Here is a 20,351-nt window from a genome sequence, read left to right on the forward strand (position 1 = left end):
TTGACATGGAAGTTGATGGGAAGTACTCTTAGGACCACTTCATGAGAGTGTGAGGGATGCAAAATGAAAAAATATTTTCATCAATGTATCAGATATGTAAGTGACTTGTTTAGTCCTGAAGGGAGGATCTGAGTGATCTCCACTTGCCTGCCCTGCTATCACCAGCTTGGGTTATCTATTGTTTCCTACAACAGCCTACAACATCTCCTTATTAGAATTTAAAGTACTTATAATTAGTTTATTTAAGGCTTTTAATCATAAAATTTCAGAACCATCTATCATATATGTTTATAGTGCTTGTATAAAATATTGACATAACAAGAAGCAGTGGAGTTCAGATTCTGAGATTAATAAGAGAAGCTTTCCTGGTGCACAAGAAAGGGAGCATGCATGAGCAGAGAGGATAGTAACTAGCTCAGTGGTATCAGAGTATGATATTCTCAGAAGACTGTACTGAAGTAGGTCAGTGTGACTGGCATAAAATGCAAAATGAGGAAATAACAAACAACAAAGTAAAAAATTGGATAGGGTCAGGACATAAGTGGCCTTCTAAACTATATTAAAAAATTTAAATTTAACTTACAGAATTTCTATAGAAATTGGCTTTTAGAAAAGTGCCAATAATCTTACTTTCATGAGTAACAAGACACAGCAGCTTCTTTTGCTCCCCTTTGCCTGTGTTTTTATTTTATGCTTTCTTTGTTTTTAGTATTCAGCATACGGACATTCAGATCAGATACAGGGCAACTGTTGTCAACCCAAAAAGTATTCCATTTTACTAGCAAGCAATAATTATATTTTTCACATATTTTAGTGTAATTGCTTGGGTCAATTTATACTGACATTAGAATTTGCTATCCCACAACAAATGTCTGTGAAGGACTGTAATGTTAGTGCATTTAAATATCTTTATATCAGTGTCATCCTAAAACAAAAGTGCCTCAATTATAATGCCAACAGCAATTATCAATACAAGAAACACAAATACTAAAATTGCAACATTTCTCTAAATGAAAATCTGCTGGCAGATGTGAATTTGGATGAGGGGTTTGAAATTTATCAATTAACTAAATAACATTTGATTAGCAATAATGTCAAGAATATTAAATTCAAACAGATACATTAAAATTATTTGATAAACTATTAGATCCCTAATCCCACAGTCTCTATGTAATAAATTGATTTTGGCATATGTTACAATGTGCATGACATTTTTGTAACACAAAGTAACACAATAAAGCACAAAAGAGAATTTTGAAAGCTTCCACATGTACGAGAAACCTAAAGAGACAAACCTAGAGAGCAAACAACAAGTAGAACTGAAGTGTCTTATGCTTGAAGGAAGGAAGAATGTAATAAGTGATAGAAATCAATGCCTCAAAAGAGACAGAATCTCTGATTAATACTGGAGAGTGATAAAATATGTAGACAAATCATGGTGAAGACTTCCCTATGAAAGAGAAAGAAGTCATGGTGTAAGTTGTGAAGAATCCAAAAGACAAAGAAGATTTTTTTCTGAGGTAAAATGTATCTGTCTTAGTTACTTTTCTCTCATTGTTGGGACAAAATACTTGACATCCAAAATTGAGGAAGGAAGAGCTCACAATTTGCGGAGGTTTCAATCCATAATCAGTGGGGTCAAAGGCAGGGTGGCATGGCACAAGGACAACAGTTCACAGTGGTAGAAGAAATCAAAAGAAACCAGAGCAAAATGGGAGATAAAGCTTCATTTCTTCTGCTATATTGTATGCAGGCTACCTGCTCATAGTGGATGTAGTGCTGATACCATCAATCCCAGCCATAGAAAATGAACTGATCACAAACTCTAGTTTTTGCTACCTTTGGAAACTGTACCCCATGACCACATGTGACTTTGAGGGTACACCTAACACAAACCATAACAACATCTAAGAATTTTTACCTAACACAAACCATAACAACATCTAAGAATTTTACCTAGATTCTTGTCCCCGGGTTCAAACTGAATTAATACATTGGATTTATAAATAAAGATTAAATTGCATTAACTTTAATCAAGTAGTTAAATATTCTGAAAGCAAGTTGACTCAGTATTATGATAATTATTGCACTATATTCATCATTAATTCACAGTAATTCTAGTTCCAGAGTGCTCACAGTTCCTCTAGGTTGCAAAAGTCTGTTTTTCTTTTCAGGACTTCAAAACAAGATAATAGGAAATCAACAATGGCTATCACTTTCCATTTTTAGATGTGTCCATTCCTTTCAATTTCATATTATCTATTATACATTTTGGATCCCACAAACTTCTTCAGTTTTTTACACTAAGGAGACAACACAGTGTTCACCATTGTGAGTGGAACCATTTCACCCATGCACATGATCTCAAGTTGTATCCATTTACCTACAAGAGCCTCATGATTATTCTTCTTTACAGCTGAGTAGCTTTCCTCTGTAAAAAATACCATATCTCTCTTTTCCATTCTGTGGTTGATGGGCAAGCTACTTCTGCTTTTCTCTGATTTCCTGTCACATGCAGCATTGTTTTCTCTCCTTTGAATTTTTGTATAAATATATTTCAAAGAATTTTCCCAGGTAGAAATATGTTAACGTGTACAACATGAGGCTGAAAGAGAGGTGAATGTCATTTCTTAAATTGAGTTTTTTTGTTTTTGTTTTTGTTTTCCGGAACAGTTTATTGCCCAGAGATTTTAGGTTCCCACTCTCAATCTATGTCCAATAAATTTTTATCTTGATTGTTTTTCTTTTATTTGTTTCTTTCTTTCTTTATCTTCCTTTCTTTATTTTCTGTCTCTGCTTTTTCTTTGTTTCTTAAAATTTTAATGTATACAAATAGTTATCCTTCCTCCCCCACAGCCCCAGGTTCTTTACTTCTTTGTGCTGTGACTGGTCTAAATACCTTTTTTTGCTGGTTACACTCCTAACTGTGCAACCACCTTTTAGTACTCTTCTGTTTAACCTTGTCAGTTATATAATTGGAAGATTTTTCTAAGCTTACAGTGTTGGTTGGCTGACTTCTGAGAGTAACCAGTGCTTATGACCTGCGTTCAGTGAGATTTACTTGCCTATCTCCAGTGGTTACGACTGATATATTTACCTCACTGAATAGTTTCTTGCAGAAGATATCTTAACCAACATTCTAAGCTTAACCTCCTATTCATCCCTTCTAGAATTACTTTCATAGGTCCATTATTTCCACATCTGTGGCTTTAGACTCTTTCCATTTTATGAAATCTGTCAATGCTTTATGTTGAAATCTTCTTTTTCAAAGGAAGTCTCAATTAACCCTCCTCCAGTAAATGTTCCTTACCACCTCAATTAAGTTAATATATATTTATATATTTAACATATGCACATATATCTTTAATTTATATCCATAGTAATGCATTTCATTCAGGGTCTGGGAGTCAAAATTTATTAGAACGTATTTAAGGTTATCCATGACATTTATAGTGATAAATCTTACCTTTAGATTATAACATAACTCTCCATTTAAGTCCTTTTTAAAAATCACTCATGAATTATTAACTTAAACTATAGGTGAAGAGGTATGAAAAGGTCCCCTTCTTTTAAACATTCATTGTTATAATTCGTTGCAAATATTTCTGTCCTTTCTTCCTACTCCTCATAGATTATATTTCTTTTTTATTCATTCAGGTACTTATTATGCACACCCCGTTACTAATCTCACACATCCATGGATTTATGAGGTCTTTCTATAGTAGAGAGAACCCAAATCGCATTTAAGAGTCACCAATTTTGAACCTGTTTTATATTCAGACAATGCCTGAACCAGTCTGAGAAAACATATAATTCATCTAAGTTACATGTCTTTCATGAATACAAATCTTCTTATCCATGGATGTGAATCACTTTTAAAATTTATGCTTCTGACTCCAAAATGATTCATTGGACTCATCCAAAGGTGCCATCGCATATACTTCTTGACAGTACTTATATATTGAAAATAATTATATGTTATTAAAGTTAAATTGATTACTTCTTAAATGGCTTTATAAAATATAGAACTTTTGTTTACTGTACATTTGTAAAATGAACTTTGCATTTAGTTTTCTATCCATTATATCTCATCCTATTTCTATTGATTTCATCATCAACCAGAGAGAGATGTTCTCAGCTCAGACAGCACAACCTGCCATTGAAGTTTGACTCTAATTCTTGACTACAAGTAAGAGTTACCTCTGGCTAACTAAACAGCAGCATTTGGACTGCCTTTCAGAAAGAGTTCACCACGATCCTTATGAGAGACAGCCCTTATTTTGTGATCTGATTTGAAATATGTAAATTAGGACTAGATAGGCAACCTATAAGTGAGCTTTGCACAGAGGATCTTTTTCTTTAGTTAATACTTAATCAAATCAAGATTTTTTTTATAATTGATGAATTTTCTGATGTGTGTTTTGAATGAGCAAATAAACCCATAGTGGAAAGTATACAAGTTTGGCTAAAGATGGAGCGCTCCGAAGTTGTAGTTCTGTCAATGAAATTTCATGATTTAATGTTCCCCAGAAGCAGTACTTTATATTATATAACTACATATTTTAGTTTAAAAATTCATTTGATCATATGGAAGGTGATATATATTTTTCCCATGACTAAAATAAGTCTGCAAATTTAAGAGTAGGTAGATTTTTCCTTCTCATTTTTTCTTCTTATTAATTTGAGTAGAAATAACATCAATTTACTTCCTAACTTGAAAAAAATTGTTGCTACTCTTGGTTTTAATCTCTGAAAGTATGTATTTTCTGTCAACTTACACTTTCTGGTAATGTTTTGACCTTTACTTATTATCTATAAATTAATGTATATTTGATACTTTCTTGAGACTCTAATGCCAGAGTTTACCTAGAAATATAGAGCAATAAGACAATTTCTTTGGAATGTATATAACATTAATAGAGAAAGCTTTCAGAAAACCTGCACATAAAATCTGAGAGCTACATGTAGAAACGTTATTCTTGTCACATTCCGGTGTTTGGAATCTCTGCATATCTTTGTTTATGTTTTTACTTTTGCTTTTATTTAAAAGAATGAATAGTGAAGAGTGAATAGTGGTCTTCATATTTTAGTATGTCCATGCTGAGATATTTTAAAAAACTTTTGTACTGGGAACAGAATGTATATTATAATATACTCTTCAGTAGAAAATTGTGGAAGATGAGCATTTGAATTCGGATTCATAGTGTCAGTGAAGACTGGGATTTCCTGCCTTCTTTCTAGAAAGCTTGGAGTCATGATTTTAGTAAAAGTTGTGATTCTTTATTTAACTGCAGTAATGTATTTAATAGAACTCCTTTAAGCATCTAGTAAAATAATTTACATTGTTATTTCTTAGCATTTTGATAAAATTTCATCTCGTTCTGTGTCTCCATTTGTATATATTTTTTGAAGTTCAGAAAGGCTGAGTCAAGGATAACTAATCAGATGCTGTTTTAATCATATTTCGATCTCTGTTCCTTTGAAGGTTCTTTCAAGATCACTTTGGTGAAAACATGACATATGCTGAGTAGACTATTAATGAAGGTCTCTTTGCACCTCTGTAGAAAGTTGCAGCAAATCATTTCAACCCTTTTTCTGAAGGTCAAGCGTCATGCTGAGGAAATGATTGATTTCCATTGCTTGATCAGGGATGTTTGAAGCCTGGAATAAGGAATTGCTCAAGTGTTTGGGAGTCAGCTTCATATTTATTCCCATAACTTTCTTTTATGCCACATCATCACTCAGTGATGCCTGGCATATTTTGAAGTATTTCTCTGACAGATCCTAAGAGAAAGTGTCTAGCAGTTAAGGAATTTGAACTGACTCAAAGAACAACCCCACAGTTATGTGGGTGTTTCATTGTTTTAATCTATTTCCATTGCAGAGTAAATTTAAATTTAATTGTGTCTTCATTTTATAGCTTCTGTATGTTTAATCAAGTATACATTGATCAATTTTTCCTTTAATCATTATATTTTTAAAGAAAAATTCTTTCCATGTGAAGATGAGGAATACATACTAATTAAATATGTATATGTTTAAATAGATATCACTTTTGGTAACTCTTGAACGCATTTATCATATGTTGACTTGTTATGAAGAAACAAAATCTTGCTTGAAGAAGAAGCAAGATTATACTACGAAAATGATAAGAATGTTGTTCAGTTTCTGTATAACTTTTGATTTGACTTTTATGTTAATTTATCGTATGTTTTCATTTGATTGTATTTTAATCATTGTCCCATCTAGAAAAGTACAATGATTTTTTGAAATTTTAAATAAAAGAAATAAGATTAATTTCTCCTTTTCCCAATAATATTCTAAAAAGTTATGAGAATTTCCTTGAAATCCCTTGAGGGAGTGGCCCCAAAATAATGAGGTAGCTTTGCTGCCTTAAAGCCAATACCCTCCTGTTACGGGTTAAGAACTGGAGGTCAACTTAACGCCAGCTGGATTACATCAGCATGGCATTGAGTAAAGATGCTCCACCTGAGGAAAGTTGCCAGAATAAATAGGTGGAGAAGAAGGGAGGTGTTCAAGGGTTGAGGCATTAAGGAGGCATGGTGGGTTCTCCTACGAGTTGCTGTCTGAGCTGTTGGTTCTCCTGGAGAAGCTTTAGTCCTTACATCGAGCATTGCTTCCTGGCTCCAGAGGGGAAGACATGTGCTGCCTGGTCTCCAGGATAAACTAGTCACGCTGCTTCCTGGCACATACCCGACTGTGTTTGTCAAAGGAGGATCTCGGGGCCTCCATGTCGCTGAGGACAGCTGTGGTGCCTTCAGGATAGCCCTGGTCTTTGTTATGAGTGTGACTTCTCAGCTCTAAAGTAGAACCCTCATCCCACTAGCACAATTCCTTCATCCTGCTGGCTTCCACCATTGACCCTTGGGTCTTCCCAGCACGGATCCATAAAAGAGACTGGCGTGAGTCCTTCTTGTGGGCTCTGGGCCTTCAGTTGGACTCGTGGGAGGCATTGTCCTGAGCTGTGGATTTTTATCTGGACTCATGTGGGACATTGCTGTGCAGTTTAGGCTCTTGACTAAATAATCTATGTCTTTGGTGTTGCGGATAGATTTCCTGCATTTTCCTGTGTTAACTTCCAGTGGTCATTATAAAAATATTATTAACTCCATGTCCTGATCTGAATTGTGCTCTGTGTACAACCCCTGACTACAACACTTCCCTCCATTTTCAATGAAAATAGAGTCAAGAAGTTTTACAATGATTAATCTCATCAGTGTTAAAACGTCTGTTCAGGAAAATAATATAATTTCTTACTTAACATTCACAAATATTTAGCATTCCTTCATGAGGAGATAAGATGTTTTGAGGTCACTGTCTCTATTTTTTCCACATATTTATGATGATCACATGCAATGGTATCATTTTTAAATCAGTACTTTCCTTTAGAAATTTCCAAACACTAATTAATACTTCCTGAGGTCTTAAGTTAAAAATACCTCTACTTTTCCAGTTGCAGAAAATATATGCATTAAGAGACATTTTTCAGTTTGAGATTTTGTACAGATATTTGCTATCCTTTATAGCCTATATCCTATTGTTAATGTTATTAAGTATGCATAACATTGACTTCTTTGTGTCATTTATATTAAATCTAAAAATTTCATTATGTAAGTTACAATTTTATTAATTCCCAAAACTTTTAATTTCACTTTAATAGGAAACAATCTTGTCTCATATAACCATATATATGAAATCTCCTGTATAATTATATCTAATCATCTATTTATCTATCTAAACATGCCATACTCTTTTAGTAATTACTGTAATTTCTGTGTTTTTGTCATCCATTTACTTTTTCATGTCTGAGGGTTCAATATTTTTATGTATTTTATTAAAATTTTAAAAAGTAATATATGTATAGTTAGAAAATGACTATCATGAATTGTAACATTTGCATTTAATGACTAATACATAAATGCATTAGTATAATTTGTTAAATTGTGTATTAATATATATATATATATATATATATATATTCACCTGAAGAAATATGGGAATAATGTATAGCAATATACACTGACTGAGGAAATGTAGATGACTTTTACTTTCTTAATTTTGTCTGTACATATTTTCTGAATTTCTTCCTTGGACATACATGGTTTTATAATAATGCAGCAGTTTAAAGATGCTGCTACTCATTTGTTGTTATGTTTATTCTGGGCACCAAAATTAAGAATGGCCTAAAAAACACAGAAACCCATTATTTCGTGTAACACTCCATAGAAAAGACTGCAAAGGCTCTTTAGGGGATGAGTTGGCCAGACTTTTAAACACTGCATGCATTTCACAGGTTAGAACTATGAATTACATGGACCATGAAAACTTGGGTAAGATTTTAATATCTGTCTCCAGGTCCTCCTCACTGACAATTTGGTGACATACATCATATGCATACTGCAATTGAAGTTTCTTGTTCATTTTAGAAACTGTGTCTTTAGTATATGCAAATAGCCAAAAGTATTCTTGAATTTATCAAAGAAAAGGATTAAAGTATCATATAAGTAAGTTAGTTTTTAAAGAAGCATTCACGTTCCTGTAAATTGTTTGTTACACTCAGCCATCTTGCATTTAAAGTTAAAAGAAATGGCTGAGTGATATAGTAGCTTTGATATTCCAGTGGGGTGACATTATTTAGAATTATTTCTGCACTAGGGATTTAGCTCTGAGGCATAAGCACCTGCCTGGCAAGTGCAAGGTTGTGAGTTCAATCTCTAGTACCAAAAAGAAAAAAAGAGAATTACTTCTCAGAGTCTAAACATTATATGTGGCATTATGACAATTTTTGTTTTTTGACAGCAGCAGTTGTTTATGTATTTTATAAGCAATATTTTGTAATATGCATAAATACTTCACCAAGAATAAAAGCAAAGAAATAATATTTTTGTGCAGTAGAAAGTCATTGGCTTTTTGCTTTCTTTCATAGATCATTTTCAGACTAACATACTTCAATTTATTTATTTATTAACTTTGGGTTATTTTATTGAAGGGAATTTAAAACATTTAGTGAAAAATTAAATTATTGGCAAATAGTATTTCTTTAACATGTATTCCAAGGAATAAAGAACACATATAAATCTCTGAAGTTTCCTTTTAATGTAATCTATTTTTTGCCAACTGAGCTATCAATTAGAAGATTTTCCCTCAGAAAATTGTATATTTAAACCGCATAAAGTTTGTGTAATCTTGATACTATTTTTCTAGCTGGTTGCATGGCACTACATTTAAGTAATATACATATGTGCCCAGTGTATCTGGTTATTTATGCCAGAAGTTCAAATTTTTAATTTTCAATCTGTATTTTGTCTCACTGAAATGACTGGAGCTTAGCATAGTAAGAGCAATGTGACAGAATGGAGATGCCATTTGCTACCAGTTAGTGATGTTCAGCTTATCTTTGTGGGAGGACTAACTGTTCTGTGGTCACAGAACCCCAGCATGGGTGCATTCTTCTCTGTGATGTGCACTATGGCTTTTCCATGTGTGGATTCACTTGGTCACGTAGGGTGTTGAAATTGTTAATTATGTGAAAAAGACTGTTATGGGATGACAACATGGGTGACCTGAGTTATTAGTACTTGAGAAAAGCCAACTTTTAAACTTTCAGATTTGACTTTCTGCCGGGACCAGTGAGTGGGGACAAGGCACGGAATCCTGTCCCAGTGTGGTGGAGCTCTCTCCCTCACCTGGGGGTCAGGCCTCAGCTTCCTGCCAGGAACAGTGAGTCTGGCCGAGCTGCGGAACTCCGGGTGGAACCCTGTCCAAGCCTGATGGTCCTCTCTCCCTCACTTGGAAGAACACTTAAAGCTCAAAAATATAGGAAAATGACAAAGTGAAAGATCAAAATACAATCTCAAACATCTAACCCATCCCAGGAAAGCCTACAAGCCATATGCATAGAAGAAAATATATGCCACATACCTGAAATACCTGAAATAATAGTAACTGAAATAAAGAAGCAACTCTGGGAAGCCTTAAAGGAACTCAAACTAGAAATAATCTCTCAGGTAAAAGAAGAAATGATAAAAGAGATGAAGGACATGCTGAACATACCTAAAGAAGACACAGTTAAAAAATTGGAGGAACTAAACAAAAAGATAGAATCCCTGAATGAACAATATAAGAAACAAACAATATATAAAGCAGATGCAAAGAGATATACAGGAAATCAAAAACTCCATTGAAAGTTGTAAAAACCGCCTCAATGAATGTGAAGATAGAATCTCAGACTTTGAAGTCAAGATTGAAGCCAGTGAAAAGGAAAGGAAAGATCTTTTAAAAATAACAAGAAATCAGGAAATAACAATTCAACACCTGCAAGATGACACAAAGAGGAACAAAATAAGGTTGAAAGGGATAAATGAAAAAGAAGGGGACCACATAAAGGATGTCAAGAGGATATTTAGAGAAGTAATAGCTGAAAATTTCCCAGACATGAGATTGGAAACTGATATCAAGTTCAATGAAGCATACAGAATTCCAAACAGCCATAACCAAAATAAAACTCTACCCAGGCATATAATAATCACCATCCCAGAAATTGAACAAAAGAATAGAATATTAAAAGTGGTTAGAAAGAAAAGACAGATCACCAGTAAAGGAAAACCTATCAGAATCACAGCAGACTTCTCAGCACAAACAATAAAGTCAAGAAGAGAATGGAGTGATGTATTTCAGATCCTAAAGGAAAATGATTTCCAACCTAGGCTGATGTACCCTGCAAAACTGTCCTTTGAAATCGATGGAGAAATAAGATACTTCCATGACAAAGAACAACTGAAAAACTTCATGATCACCAAGCCAACCCTGCAAAGAATACTGAAAGACAGCCTAGATACATTTATGAAAAACAACATTAAATAAAGCAGACAATTAAACAGATCAGAAAGATAAAGATGCAACAGCAGAAAGATAACATGTCAACAATAAACCAACATATAACAGTTATAACCATTAGTGTAAATGGTCTCAATGCAACAATTAAAAGAAACAGACTGGCAGAATGGATCAAGAAACAAAATCCAACCATATGCTGTCTACAAGAAAGCCATCTAACCCAAAATTATACTCACAGACTAAAAGTCAAAGAATGGAAAGCAATACTTCTTGCAAAAGGACCCCCCCCCAAAGGGGGGGAGCTATTCTGTTTGCAGACAATGTGAACTTCAAGCCAATAATGATCAGAGGGATAAAGAAGGTCACTACATACCGGTTAGGGTAAAACTCCAAGAGGAAGAGAGAACTATCTTAAATATATATGCACCAAACTCCAGAGCACCCAGTTATATAAAACAAGTACTAACAGAAATGAAAAACCAAATTAGCAGTAGATTCTAACAGGAGATCTTCACACATCATTGACACCAATAGACAGATCAAACAGACAGAAAATCAGCAAAGAAATAAAAGAACTGAATCACACCTGTGTACAAATGGACTTAAAAGACATATACAGAGTATTCCATCCAACAACAGAATACACATTTTTCTCAGCATTACATGGGTCAATCTCTAAAATAGACTATATATTAATTCACAGAACATATTTAAGTAAATGCAAAAGGGTTGAAATTATCCCTTGCATGCTATCAGACCATAGCACTATGAAATTAGAAATTAATGATAAAAGATACTACAATAATCCCACAAACACATAGAAACTGAATAACACACACTTGAGTAATCAGTGGGTCACAGAGGAAATTAAAGAAGAAATTAAACAATACCTGCAAACAAATGAAAACACAAATACAACTTACCAGAATCTGCGGGATGCAATGAAAGCTGTCCTCAGAGGAAAATTTATTGCGCAGAGTTCCACATCAGGAAAACAGAATGAATACAAACAAATAACCTGATGTTACACCTCAAACATCTAGAAAAAGAAGAGCAAGTCAAGCATAAAGCCAAAAGAAGAGAAGAAGTTATAAAAATCAGAGCAGAAATCAATGCAATAGAGACTAAAAAAAAATCCAAAAAATCGACGAATCAAAGAGTTGGTTCTTTGAAAGAATAAATAACATCGACAAGCCCCTAGTTAACCTTATTAAAAAAAAAGAGGAAAAAAAAGCTCAAATGCATGCAATAAGGAATGAAAGAGGTGAAATTACTACACACCCTATAGAAATAAGGAAGATCATTACCACCTATTTCGAAAACCTCTACTCCCAAAGGTTTGATAACACAGAGGAAATAGACAGATTCCTAGAAGCATATGAAGTACCAAAGCTAGGTCATGAAGATGTAAAACTACTGAATAACCCAATTTCTATTAATGAAATAAAAAATGTAATTAAATCTTTACCTACAAAGAAGAGCGCAGGCCCAGATGGATTCACTGCAGAATTCTACAAGAAATACAAAGAAGACACAATACCAACTCTCCTCAAACTCTTCAGGAAATTGAAAGGGAAGCAATCCTTCCTAAATCGTTCCTAGAAGCAAATATTACTCTAATACCAAAACCACAGAAGGACCCAACTGAAAAAGAGAATTACAGACTAATTTCCGTAATGAATACAGATGCAAAAATCCTCAATAAAATATTGGCAAATAGGATGCAATAAATCATCAAGAAGATCATACACCATGACCAAGTGGGATGCATCCTAGGCATGCAGGGATGGTTCAATATCCGTAAATCAATAAATGTAATACACGATATCAATAGAGCCAAAAGTAAGAATCACATGATCCTTTCTATAGATGCAGAAAAAGCTTTTGATAAGGTGCAACATTCTTTTATGATAAGAACCTTGCAGAAAATTGGACTAGATGGTCTTTACCTCAATATAATAAAGGCCATCTATGACAAATCAACAGCCAGTATCATACTAAATGGCCAAAAATTGAAGGCCTTTACTTTAAAACCAGGTACAAGACAAGGATGTCCCTTATCACCGCTCCTATTTAATATAGTTCTTTAAATAAATATAGCCAGAGCAATTAGACAAGAGAGAGAAATAAAAGGCATAAAGATAGGAAAAGAAGAGTTAAGCTATCATTATTTGCAGATGACATGATACTCTATATAGAAGATTTCCAAAACTCCATTGAAAGACTGCTAGATAGAATAAATAAATTCAGTAATGTAGCTGGATACAAAATCAATACTGAAAAATTTATAGCATTCCTGCACACTAACAACAAAGTCACAGAAAGAGAAATACAAGAGGCCACACCCTTCACACTAGCAACCAAAAAAATGAAATATTTAGGAATTACTCTCATGAAAGAAGTGAAAGACCTATACAGGCAAAATTATAATACACTGAAAAATGAAATTAAAGATGATCTCAGAAAATGGAAAGATATCCCTTGCTCATGGATAGGAAGAATAAATATTGTGAAAATGGCCATTCTTCCAAAACTTTTATACAGATTTGATGCAATCCCAATAAAAATACAATCAACATACCTCATAGAACTCGAGAAATCACTCCTAAAATTCATCTGGAGCAAGAAGAGACCTAGAATAGCAAGGACAGTTCTAAGCAGCAAAGGCAAGGCAAGAGGTATCACAATCCCTGACTTGAAGTTATACTACAAAGCAACAGTAGTAAAATCAACATGGTACTGGAACCAAAACAGAGCTTAATATCAGTGGGATAGATTAGAAGATACAACCACAACTACAAACACACTCAACCACCTTATCTTTGATAAAGGGGCCAAACATGTTCACTGGAAGAACGACCATCTCTTTAATAAATGGTGTTGGAAAAACTGGCTCTCCATATGCCAAAAACTAAAACTAGACCCATGCCTATCACCATGCACTAAAATAAAATCTAAATTGATCAAAGATCTAAATATTAAAACAGAAACACTAAATCTATTGGAAGACAAATTGGGTAAAAACCTTGAAGACATAGGGGTAGGTAGAGAATTCATGAGCAAGACTCAAACCGCACGGGAAATACTTCCCATAGTCAATATTTGGGATCGCCTCTTATTAAAAAGTTTCTGCATGTCAAAAGAAATCTCCAGCATAAAAGAAAACCCACATACTGGGAAAAAATCTTAGTGAACTGCCCCTCAGACAAAGGACTTCTGTCTAAAACATATAAAGAATTAAAAAAAAAATCAGACCCCCCAAATTCAAAGATCCAATCCAAAAATGGGCATCTGAGATGAATAAATGATTTTCAGATGAAGAAATACAAATGGCAAATAAATACATGAAAAAATTTTCACCATCACTGGTCATTAGAGAAATGCAAATTAAAACCACACTGATATTTCATCTCACTCCTGCAAGAATGGCCAAGATCAAGAAAACCACCAAAAACAAATGCTGGAGAGGCTGTGGGGAAAAAGGAACTCTGCTGTACTGTTGGTGGGATTGTAGACTAGTACAACCATTGTGGAGTTCAGTCTGGAGATTTCTCAGAAAGCTGGGACTAGAAGCCCCATTTGACCCAGCTATTCCACTTCTAGGCATATTCCCAGCAGAACTGAAAGCATCATACCACAGTGATATATGTGCACCCATGTTTATAGCAGCACAATTTGTAATAGCCAGATCTTGGAAACAACCTAAGTGTCCATCAACTGAGGAATGGATAAAAAAGTTGTGATATTTTTATACAATGGAGTACTACTCAGCTATAAAGAAAGATCACATTGAGATATTTATAAATAAATGGACGCAGCTTGAGACCATACTCATAAGTGAAATAAATCAAATTCACATGTATAAATACCGAATAGTTTCCCTAGTGTAAGAAATGATAAGAATACAAAAAAGTATGTGGTAATCATGATTCCCAGTTGTATTGGTTTGAAGCCATATAATGTTTTGACTCATTAATTGCAAAGGTTTTACCTGGGTTGTTCGATTTTAGTATCGGTGATAGTACGAATAGCTATTTTGAAGAAAACAAGACATCATAATAGCTAGTGCTGATTTAATATCATCTTGTTTTGAAGTCCCATCAAGCTGTTGTACATCGATTTCCACTGGTTTTAACATGTTTTATCTTACTATATTTTAATATATGCGATAGTATAAACAAAATTTTTATAGGCAAAGAGATAATATAGAAACCGTTGTTCGTTTTCTGTTAACTGGTTCTACATAACTGTAATTCTTTAATTCTCTTGAATGTCTTCACACTGTCTTGATATGCTTGATGCTATAGTATATGAAGTTGTACTCAAATAATTCAAGGAAATAGGCACTATGGTGACTACTATTACGTTAGATTATCTGGGGATGAAACACAATGATGCTTAAATTGTTCAGCTGTGACCTGTGTTGTTCTGTTACAATGTACTCTTTTATCTCAATCTCCACCCCTTTTTAAAAAAATTAATCTATCTTTTCTTATTTTTATTCAATTAAGGGAAAACTAAATTAAAAAATAGCGGGGTATACTATAGTAACTTTTTTGTTTTCCTTTTAACGTGATTTGAACCCCAGTATTGCTCTCCCCATCTTGTTCTGTCTGATTCTACTATATTCTATTTTGTTTGATAGTATCACATTTGAGGGTACAGGCAACCACTTTGAAGGCAATAAGACTTACTATAGTGCCCATTATGGTTTGACTATCATCTTCTTTTGAAGTCCTGTAAGGTCTCCAGTTTAGGTTTTATTGGTCTTGTACTGTACTGTTCTGATCAATTCTATTATACCTGATGATATAGGCAACTCTTTTTAAAAATAGCAAGAGGCACAATGGTAACCATTTTTGATCACCTGATATTCTATTTTTACATCATGTACTATGCCCATCCTTCTGTTCTGACTCTGTTCCTTTAAACATGTTAGGTTTTATTCTCTTCAAAAAAAAGTAATAAGAACTGTGAGAGTGAAAAAACTCAGAAAGTTTAATTGCTAATGTAAAAAAGAGAGGAACGGATGGTAGTCTAAGGGATAGATGTTTGAGTGTGTAGGATGGAAAACTGTATTACTGAGCTTTTGTTGGATCACTGAACGGAGCTGTCTGCAATCTCACTGTATGAATGTCCACTTTATATGCTTTAATTTTATAATTTTGACAACTGTTTCTAAGATGACAATGTGTAACCTATTAATTAGTGATTTCTTACTGTATATATTTTTTTCTTGAAATTTTCTATTATTTGTACCCTGTTACTGCTTTGTTTTTTTATTTCCTTTCTTTTTTCTCTTTAAATAAACTAAAAAACAAAACAAAACAAAAGAACAACAATAAAAAACACTTTCGGATTTGAAAGTTCCCTGCTACCTGCTGTAATACCAAATTGCATGGCGGAACGTTTAATGCAATCTTCTGACATTCTAAAAACTAAATTGTTTTTTATCTTTTAAATGTCCTACGGGGCTTCCAAGCTATAAGGAGAGATCTGAAGGAAAACAGCAATATATTTTCACGAGAAAGTGAATGTGACTGATTGCTGGCCCGCACCAGCACAAGATCAAAGGTGAGAATGAGATCCACACAGAGGTTCCTCCCTTTCTGCGGAGTATGCCTGCTGAACAAGGGTGACTCATTCAGTCAGGACCCCCTCTTTTCACTCCTACTCTACTGAGAGCTCTTACTGCTGAAGAAAATGTATCCCTAATGGAACGCACACACATTTCTATTTTATAGTAAAAATTCATATTTAGAAAAGCTTAGTATAAACACTATTGTGTGAATAGGGTTTCAACTGTACCACAAATTAATCTCTTAACAGTTCACCCCAAGAATCACTGGTGCGGGAAATTTGTTTACATACCGACTATCTTGAGTGTTATTGGTGCAGATGTAATTTCAAGCAGCTAATTCTTATGTTGAATAAATTTGATAAAATTGTCTTTTTTTACATTTTTGTTACAGTATCTTATAAGAATTAATGAAAAAATATCCAGTGTTTGGTCATCCTACATTTAAATAATTGGACTGGTAAGTGGTTAATTAAGAGACATTTATGCAGGTCACATCAGCTCCCCAGATCTTTCTTATTTCTAAAATGTGTTGGAAATTTTAATGACTTTCCATATCTGAAACCAGTTTTCCCCAAGTGGTTGTGAGTATGGTTTGGGTATGTGTGTGCATGCACTTGAGAAATTACTCAATAGAGACCAAGTAAATAAAAATTTTATTTTATAATGGTGATACTTTTTAGAGAAGATAATAGTCCATGCCTAAAAAAAGGATGCATATTGTGTGTGTATTGTGCATTAAAAAGCCTATACCGATATTTCATTTTCAAAGACAAATGCCAAAATTTTGTTATGTATACAATGCATTTGTATAAACTTTTAGCTAAAAATGTACCTTTAACTTAATACTTGTCTGTTTACAGATCAATAATGCCTCAAGACAAGTGATGTGAAAAATTTAGAATATGGTATATCCCTATTCTCAATATAAAACAAACAATCCCATACAAGAACATTTGCTAGTCCAGGGCAAATAATTCTATTTTGATACATAATCACTGCTTGATTCCTTGTCTGTTCTCTCTTGATTCCTTGTCCTTGTTCCTTGTCTGTAACAGTGTTACAGGTATGATGGCACATGTCTGTAACCGCAGAACTTTGGGAAGATCTGACAGACAAATTGGCACTTCCAGTCCAATCTGGACAAGACAGCAATTTAACAAGGCCCTGGCTAATAATAAAAGACTGGGAATTCTGTTGAGTATGAAGGCCCTGGTTTCAATTTCTAGTACTGAAAATAATACTTTCTCTGAACTTTCAATGTTTTTCACCAGAATTCCTTATTAACATTTTTTTGGCTCACAATTCTACTATACTTATTATCCATTCTCACATCCCCTCCTGTTATTTCTCTGCTTTCCTTCATTGAAAACTTTTTTTCAAAGTGTTACATATATTCCTTTTCTAATTTTAGTCTTTTTTCATCTACTTCAGTTTAACAAGCCATTAAAACGAGAAAAGTAATAGAACCTAACTTACCGCAGTGTCACAAATGTTGAAGGCATGGTTATCTTAAACTAAATAAGTAAAGGAGAGATTAGCCCATAGTGAGGACTTCATAAATGTGAGTTACAATCATAATTGTAATTACCATTTCATTTATCAAGTCTATGAGTAAAGATTTCCATGCTAGGATACTTACTTTTCTGCCATATTATTTACTTGCCAAGTAGATTCTCAGATATTAACTTTCTGTTCTTGATTTACTTTGGTTTCTTACTTTTATATGTCATCAGACTCTCCTCACTTTTCCCCTTCCTTTGATAACAGTTTCTTTATTGCTTCCTCAGTAAAAATGGCTTTTTAGTCTTCTTGGCTAGTTTTTCCATCTCTACCTGCCCTTTAAATAGGTACATCTGTATGTTTATGAAAATTTTGACCCATTCAACTGTATTTTACTTCTAAAAATTTGCTCCTGTTTCATGATGTTCAGTCTTTTTATTGTCTTTCCCAATATTATTATTTAATTAGGACGGCAATCCTTCAGACTTCACAAGCTAAAGAGCAGGATAGCAAATGCACACAGTGGCGCATTCCTGTAATCTCAGGACTCTAGTGAGCTGAGGCAGGGGAACCAGGAGCTTGAGCTTAGTGACTAGCAATGTAGCAACTAGGCAGAAAATCCTTTCATAAAACAAATCAAAGCAAAGCAAAATGGGGACTGGGAATGTAGCACAGTATAAATGCCCTGGATTAAATTTCCAGGACCACATATGCACAAAATGACATGATGTCCATTAAAATTGCTTTCACTTCAACCACAAGTTCAAGGTTTTACATACCAACTGTGCTTGCCACTGACTACTAATCTGAACGGAATTTTTTGATGTTGCATTTAAAAATTCGCCAAAATAACTTAAGAACTGAGAAAAAGCATTACAGTTATTATTATAGTTTTGTTACACAGTTTGCAAATCAGGACCTTCAAATGAAGAGCTATATACCAGGAGCTCAGGAAGGTTCCTAATGCTCAGGGAGGGACTCATGCCCTCTCTCAGATCAAGAAACTGGTGACTAATGTTCAGTCTGAGTCATCCCATCTCTTGCCATAAACTCAGATCTTAACCAATGGATGAATTTATGGAAAACAAAAATGCAATACCATTGAAAAATTATGATGATTCAGGGTTTTCCTCTCAGGAACCAGGAAAAAAGCCAGTCAGATTACTCATTACATAAAATCTATATTTGCAGTTCTTGTCATGGTGTTTTCTGGTAGTCCAGAATAGCATATTCATTGACTCAGTTTATAAATAGACATAAAGAATGTAGGGAATGGAAATCATGGCATTTCACCAAACCTTTTTCTATCCTAATCTCTGTGATTTAAATGATATCATCAGGTATTCTCTAGCTGAAGAGCAACATTTGGATTTTTTATTTTCATTTTTCAAGACAGAGTTTCTCTATGGAATTCAGGCTGGCCTTAAATTCACTTTATAGCACAGGCTGGCCTCGAACTAATGGTGGTCCTCTTGCTTCAGCTTCCCATGTGTGGGAATTACAGCAAAATCTGGATATTTAACCTCATCTATTTCATTTTCTTACTATTCATTTAAACAACTCTAGGTTTTTTGTGGTCCAAAACATAACTCTTGCATCTGCAATATAGCCTGGACATTGTAGGCATTTGTTTACAAATGATTATCACATTTATTTATTTATTTTTGGGTACCAGAGATCAAACTCATAACCTCGTGCTTGCCAGGTTGGAGCTTACACCACTGAGCTAAATCCATGGCCCATCACATTTTATTTGAGTTTGTAACTCCACACTGAAGGCATTCTTAGGTGGGTAGTGTAAACTCAGTACTATTATTTCACTAGTTCCCTAAACGTTAATTTTCATGTTAGCATATGGTGTTTATTGATTCATTTTACATTGCATTACTAACATAAATATGGTTATTAAAAACTGATCAGTATATAGACTTTTATAAGAACATGAAAAATACTTTTGTAACTGATTCTATAAAACATAAGCAGAAAAGTCATAAGCATGGGACATCTTCAGTAGTTATTTAGATAATAGTAAAGGCAGGCACATCTCCAGAGATACGTGTGACACTTATTTGGCACCCTTTTTGTAAGCCAAAATTTCACTACATACTGAGATACCAACCCAAAAGGATTTTACTTTAAATGTTAGAAGAAAATACTGCAATAGTAAATTACAACAAAGTGCAATGAATGCAAGGATATTTGGAAACACAGAGGAAAACATGAATTGATGATTATAAAATTTCTTGGCACGGTAAGAATCTGAGAGAAATATGGCAGACACAGAGATATTTATGATGAGTTAGAGTTTATAGAGAAGAATACTTTGAAAGGGAGATGACTCATATTTAGTCTGAAGAGAATAAGTGGAGACTGATGGAAAAGAAAATGCACCAAATGTAAGGGTCATACAAGC

Source organism: Cavia porcellus, unplaced genomic scaffold (assembly GCF_034190915.1).
Source record: "Cavia porcellus strain 051 isolate PalLab524CR breed Dunkin Hartley unplaced genomic scaffold, mCavPor4.1 scaffold_1, whole genome shotgun sequence".
In the NCBI taxonomy this organism is placed as follows: domain Eukaryota; kingdom Metazoa; phylum Chordata; class Mammalia; order Rodentia; family Caviidae; genus Cavia; species Cavia porcellus.